Source organism: Zea mays, chromosome 9 (assembly GCF_902167145.1).
Source record: "Zea mays cultivar B73 chromosome 9, Zm-B73-REFERENCE-NAM-5.0, whole genome shotgun sequence".
NCBI lineage: Eukaryota > Viridiplantae > Streptophyta > Magnoliopsida > Poales > Poaceae > Zea > Zea mays.
Window position 1 is genome coordinate 87,863,686 of NC_050104.1, and position 7,540 is coordinate 87,871,225.

The window sequence follows — 7,540 nt, forward strand, 5'->3', positions numbered from 1 at the left end:
TGAGCTTCGGAACATACTCTGCGCTCCCTTAGGAACGACTTTGTGGCTTCAGAACTTACTCTGTGCTCCCTTAGGAATGACTTTGTGGCTTCGGAACTTACTCTGCGCTCCCTTAGGAATGACTTTGTAGCTTCAGAATTTAATTCTATCACACTCGATGGTGTAACGACAGTATTATTACATCAAGTTGAAAGTTAATCCCTCCTATATTGTTTTTCTTTCAAGAAAATATAAAGGCAGAAAGAGTTAAGATACATTAGATCAACAATTTCCTTGGCCGAGCCACTATAGTCCCTTTAGTAAATATGCTTCGATTCAGGCATAATGTTGTTGACTGTGCGAGCTTCGGACTCCTCTCAAAGGTCGCGTTGTTGGTAAGTATGATTGTGCCCTGCTGGCTGCTGATTGTGAACTAGCGATGGTGGTGGTGGCAACTGAGGCCAGTAAGCTCGGGAATGACTTACCGAAGCAACAGAAGCCATAGGTTGTTGATTGCCTACATATTTTGGGATGTATGGGGAGTAGCACAAAGTAGTGTGGAGGACTTGCTTCGGCTGACTCTGCCGCGCCTCGGCTTCAGCAATTTCCTTTTGCTTCTGAATTGTGACCTGGCTTGTCCTTGTTGTATGGCCCTTGTCCTCACCACAAAAGAGGCAGTACAACTTTCTGGGTTGATTGCCGAATCTTTGTCCATTGAAGCTTCTTCCTCCTCTGCCTCTCGAAGCTGGTGGTCTGAAAGAAGTCTACTGCATGCTCGAAGATTGTGAGCTATGATGGCTATTCTGAGCACTATTGGCCCTTTCATTGTTGGCATTGGAGTTGTGAATTGACCGGACATGCCTGGGATGAAGTCTGCCTCCGAAGCCCCTGGTCATTTCAGAAAACTTGTACACTTCCTTCCTTCTTTGGCGAAAATCATTATCGGTCGGATGTTTTCATCCATCTTCTGAAGGAGCTTCTCCAGGGTTTGTGGGGGCTTCCTGGCAAAATATTGGACTGTAGGTCCTGACCAAAGCCCCTTGATCATGGTCTCATTGACAATTTCATTGGGTACTGTAGGTGCTTATGCTCTTAGACCGAAAAACCTTCAGACATACGCCTGAAGATACTCCTCATGGTCTTGCGTGCATTGAAACAAAGCCTGAGCAGTGACTGGCTTCGTTTGAAAACCTTGGAAACTGGTGACTAGCATATCCTTGAGCTTCTGCCATGATGTGATTGTTCCTGGCTGAAGAGAGGAGTACCATGTCTAGGCCGCACTCCTGACTGCCATGACGAAGGACTTCGCCATGACAGCGGCGTTGCCCCCATACGAGATATTGTTGCCTCGTAGCTCATCAAGAATTGCTTTGGATTTGAGTCCCCATCATACATGGGCACCTACGACGGCTTGTAGGATTGTGGCCACGGGGTAGCCTGCAATTCTGCTGCCAGAGGAGAAGCATCATCAATAGTAAAATTACCCTGATGAAAATCGTCGTACCATTCGTCTTCGTTGAATGGGCTTTCCGGACGAAGCTCCTTGTATTGAGGCCTTCGGTCCTAGTCATCTTGAGTAAGATGACACATTTCCTCAGTAGCTTCATCGATCTTCTTCTGAAGCTCGGCCAGTTGGATCATCTTCTCCTTTTTTCCTTTGCACTTGCTGATGGATTGCCTCTAGATCCCTAATTTCCTGGTCAAGCTGGTCCTCCTAAAGAGTCGGGCTGGTGGCCTTTCTCTTTTGGTTCCTGGCTTCTTGTAGGGAGAGTGCATCTTGATTTATGTCCAGTGGCTGCAGGGCAGCCCCTGGCACCGTTGCCTTCTTTGGCGGCATGTCGAAGGTGAATGCTCTTTCGAAGGTTGTGGAAGTGAGTTCACCGGAGGTGGGCGCCAATGTTGGTCACTTGTTCTCAAATGCTATAATTCAAGAACAAGGCAACACAATTGTTAGTTGTTAAAGACCTTCGTCCTTCGAAGCATTATTTCCTCTCGGATATAATGATTTTCAGACGAAGGGCATGAAGGACAAACCTTCATCATTTCAGCATATAAATATGAACGCGAATAAGGAAATAAAGGAAAACAAAGGAATAAAGATGATAATAATTTTGTACCAACAATCTATTTACTCTTGCATTCCATAAACATGAATAATTTTCATATTACATTGGTACCTTCGGCTTGCTAGAAGGTGGCGGTGCGAGAATGACGTGAAAGTGATTACAATGCAGCGTGAACAATACGGTGTTACTGTTCATCTATTTATAGGCACGGGACGCAGCCTAGATAAAAGTACATTTATGTCCCTGGTAACTATCTATAATATCAACAATAATTATTAAGGATTGTATGGTCTTTATCCTTTTTTAGTCGTTATCATACTTGAGCTTCGTCAACATGTCTAGCTGAAGTCGTTTGGCTTCTAGCTTCATCGCCCACTCTTCATTTCCCTTCGTTCTGTCATAAGAGAAGTTCTCCATACCAAAGCCGAAGCTTCCTGTAACTATTCATAATCATGCTGAAGACATATGGTTAGTCACATTTTTGAGGACCTTCGGAAGAGGAAGGCCCCCAACAATACCCTCATAGGTTACACTCAAAGCTTACAAATATCACGGGGATAATATTGTCATTTGCACCTACTTGTTTGAACAACACCTTCTCCATGCGTCGCCTTCTTGCGTCAACGTAACGAAGCTTGCTTCGTTGCACTTTCATTGTTCTGCGCCAAAGCTTTTCTGGTAACGAAGCACTTGTAACACTTAGTAACATGCTGATAACATATGGTTAGTCATGTTTTTGAGGACTTTCGGAAGACGAAGGCCCCCAACAGTAGCCCCTCGCAGTATTAGTTTGTTTCTTTATAACAAATTCAGAATGCGAAACAAAGGAAGGCCTTTAGCCGAAGGTCCAAAAACACCTTCCCTTGGCTAGAATAGCGAAACCTTCTGTATCGTGGGGCCCACCATGCAGTGGTGCTTTGTGTATATATATATGAGGGTTGCAATGAAAATATTTTTCGTGCTATCAAGCTTGTGTTGGCTTTGTTGATTCTGTAACCGCGATTGCTTTCGAGCTTCGGCTTTTTGTTTCAAGCAAAAATGAGATGGCCGAAGATAAAAGGAGTGAGGACCCCGCACTGGCTAGGTTTTATGAATCCATGGAGAGGACAAATGTTGAAAAAATAACTGATGAGATTTTAGCTAGGCTGTTTGAAGATTCTAGTGACAATGAGGATTATGATTTTGAGAGTGATAATGATGATGCCGAAGATCGGTCATGGAGGCCGAGTCATGTTGTTTTTGGAAAATCCACTATTAAGAAAGGGTAGATTGAAGTAATGAAGGGCAAATATTTCCATGATATATCCGTAGTGAGGGCTGGAGGAGAGAACACTATTTCTCTTCCTACGGCTGACGAAGTGGTGGCATTCAAAGGTTTAATGAAGGCTGGTCTTCGCTTTCCCTTGCATAAGGTGCTCGTCGACGTGCTAAAAAGATTCGAAATATACCTTCATCAGCTTACTCCCGGTGCTTTGATCAGGGCCGTTCCTGACTTTTTAGGGGCCTGGTGCGAAATCCGAAATGGAGGCCCCATCCACACACAATATATATAATATTCAACGTATACAAATTATTATGAACTATATTCAAGTTTATAAGATGACAAATATAAAATATAGCAAAAACACATACTTGTTATCCGATGTCATTAAAAATATTTTCTAACATTTTGTGATACAAATCATCGCTTATACCATTAATATCAATCTCATCCAACAACTTCTTTTAGATACATATAATCGCCAAACCATTTAACCTCTCTTAAGTCATTATTGACCTTAAATAGTTAAAAAAATATTTCAATTTTAAAAATCTTCTCTCCGTCGATGCAACCATCATGTGTATAGTAAATAATATTCTCTCTGTATCAAAATAGAATTTATTTTGCTACTCTAGTTGATTCCTCATCATCTAGTTGAATATAGACAAAAAAAATCAAGAGTTAAAACAAATATTATTTTGGAACGAAGTGAATATTAGATAAGTAATTGAGACATTAGTTTAACAATCTAAACGAAAATGATCGATAGTGTATCGCTCTTGTGTATTTATGTCTAGAGTAGATATGCTTAGCGGAGAAAAAGTGCTAACGTCGGAGGCCAGAGGGGCCCTCTGTTTTTGGGGGCCCGGTGCGGCCGCACCCGCCGCATCCCCTCAGGGCCGGTCGTGGCTTTGATTAAAGTTGTAGTTTTTATTTGGGCGATGAGGAGCCAAGGGCTGGACCTAGATGTCGACTGCTTCTACAATATACACGAATTATCCTACCAGACAAAGGCGATTGGGAAGGAACAATATCATAACAACTTTGGCTGTTACTCCTTCGTATATCGCTCTGATGCGAGATACCTTGTCCCAACATTTTGGAAAAAGTGGCCTTGATCCTGGATGAGGCAGTGGTTCTATGTAGAATGATTTGGTTGAGAGGGAGGATGTGAAGGATGTAATTCAGCGTCCCATACAATCACACTTCGGCATCAGAAGGCCTTCGATCATGAATAGTGATAAGGCTCAAGCATGCCTTGTGGGTTTCAACACTATGTGCAGCTACATTGGTAACAGAGACTTGATTCAAGAGCACATAGCCTTCAAAGTGTGGCCCTTGTTAATGAATGGGAGATACCGAAGGAAACCACTCCTAGTTCGAGCGAAGGTAGCCTGGTTTACCTAAAATATACCTACCGGTATAGAAGTCAGTTCGGTGAGCCAGATGATGAATGGCTTGAAGCCATTGAAGCGACTAGTGAGGAGTTACTGGGGGCTTATACAAAGGCTGAAGATGAAGCCATGAATATTGCCTGTGGTGCCTGCGGAAAGAGAAGGTCGAACAAAGTGTTTGATGTCATTGGATTTGTCTATCATGACTACTACTTTCCCGCACGAAAACAAGGAATGAAAAGGAAAATTGCAACAACGATCTCCTCTGCCGCGCCAAAACCAAAGAGGAGAAAAGTTATAACTCATCGACCGAAGTTATATTTCTTGGAAAGGGCTGCAAGACTGCCTGCTGTAGGGGCTTCAAAGACAGAAGCTACCGAAGCGACTGAAGAGACCCTCTCAGCTTCGGAGGTAATACTTTTCATTTTCCTTGTTTTGAATCGAAGTATATTTAATCTAGTGCTGCTTTTGGAATTTTTGAATAGATGATCAAAGCACCTGCTACGGCAGTCAAAGTTCCCATTATTCAATTGGAAAAAATAAAAATAGAGAGTTCTAAGGCAGAGTAGTAGCCGAAGCTACAGAATTCTCCGATGGTGCAAGAGCCATCAAAGATAGCATATACTTCAGTAGTAACTCCTAAGAAAGCAAAAAGGATGGCCAACGTTCTAGACACTGTTCTGAAACCTTCGAAAGTGGCTACGCCTGCTCCTACAAGAATTTCCAAAGATAAAGCTGAAGAATTGGAAAAGCCTATTGATGAAAGTATTGCTCCTGATTGCGCTAAGGTTGGACCTTCAAAAAGTAGGCCAACAGAGCAAGTGAGCGAAAGCCTATCAACGAAAGTATTGCTCCTGATTGTGCTAAGGCTAGACCTTCAGAAAGTAGGCCAACAAAGCAAGTGAGCGAAAGCCTATCAGAGAAAGTATCATCGCCGATACCTGAAGCGGTACCGCTCGGAGATCTTGAATTCATTATTTGCCATGCTTCGGGAAAACAACTGACAAAGAAGCAAATTGCCGAAGCTCAGCATTATGCTAAAGATCTGAAGTATCCTCGAGGATCCCTAGTGCACGAAGGCGATGAAGAAGATGATTTCCTGTGCTCCTTCCTGATAACAAAGAAATTGACGTCTACCGAGAAATGATGGATAACATGGGCTACCCGAAGCTTGAGCTCGGGCTATCCTTAATGCCGAAGGACCATCTAGTAGACTGCTTGGCATACAATAGTTTGAAGGTTTGTGTTTACTTTTTTCTTCGGGCTCTTGATAATTATTTTGAGTAAAGTATTTACTTGTTTTCTTTTTGTCGTTATTGGGGACTTATTTTAAGCAAAGCTTTGAAGGCGCAGAAAGAATGTGAGGATGAGAGCAGTCATATAGCCTTTGAAAATCTGCGCTTAGAAGTTATAACGCTTCAGAATGAGACCCTTGAGAAAGACAAGGTTCTTCTATCTTTAGTCGAAAGGCTAAAGACGAATGAAGCTAATTTTGGCTAAATTCTCTCAAGCAGATCAAAAGATTTTTAAGCTTGAAAAAGAGAAGGAAGCGGACGCCAAACACATCTTCGTCAAAGTCTTCCTCATCACCATCTGATCAAAATATTAGCAAGGGGCGAGCTCACTTATGGTGGGGGCTCAGCAAGTGGGAGGAGTTATGCAAGGTTAACAAGGTAGGCTATGGTTAAGCGGTAAACATTTTAGTTGGTCAATATTTTATTAACAACGCCTAACTTACTAATTGTAAGTGTAGCAAAAAAATTCTCAATTAAACATAAGTACATGATTATATCTCAAAAACACTTAAGTGAAACCACTTAAGCAAACCATTTATAATTCATCGGATCATGATTTATTCTCCATCTTTGAGTGTAATTATCATGTGAGGGTCTAGGTTGCTCTTAACCATGAGTATGGCTGACATATCAGTTTTACACTCTGCAGAGGTGGTACAACTTCACCCACAAGCCATGTATCAGCATGGGTTGTACGGACCCTTAAACACTGCCGAGGTGAATGGCTAGGGATCCACTATGAGGCTTTCACAAAACACAATTAATACGAAACAACCTGCTAAGGTTTCTAGGTCATTATGGAGGCCCTCTGGGCGAGGCAACATAGCCAAGACTGCGTCCCCATATTAACGTGAACTGCAACTACTACCGACCCCCTCTTGCCCATATTTCAGGAAAGGCTGCTAAGTGCTAAGCGTATTAAGCTAATTACCAAAGCCAAAGCCATGATAGCACTCGTGGTTGCACTGTTATCCTGGGTGGTCACTCCATGTTCCGTTTAATAAAATTTGATCTTATTTAATCATCGGATTAAAACAACAATATACATTTCATTTTTGGAACAATAATATCTTCTAAGAGTCACATCATAGTGATAAAATTGAGCAATAGCATAGATACTAAGCATAGCTTTATTACCAGGTTAAACAAGGAATATGGTTGGTATTTCTAGGTAGTCCTATTTAGGCAAAACCTGTCAAATTATGCAAATATTCAAAAGTAAACATTATTATATGTATCATTTAGGTACAAACAGAAATGCAGAGGGAGAATCCACTTGCCTTAGACAAAAGTGTCATGCGGGTCGTCTTCGAACGTATTCGGTTCCTCTACCACACAAACAACTTCTAATAGCGTCACACAACACACATACAAGAGAAAATATTCACCAATAAATAAACTTACACCATCACGCAGATGAAATATGCATCATACAATAAAACATACATTTAAACAAATCACATTTATAAAGAAAGAAGATACCTAATCATAAACTTGGTTTGTGACTATAAAATAAATTCAGCGGTCCTTTTATTATTCATGACA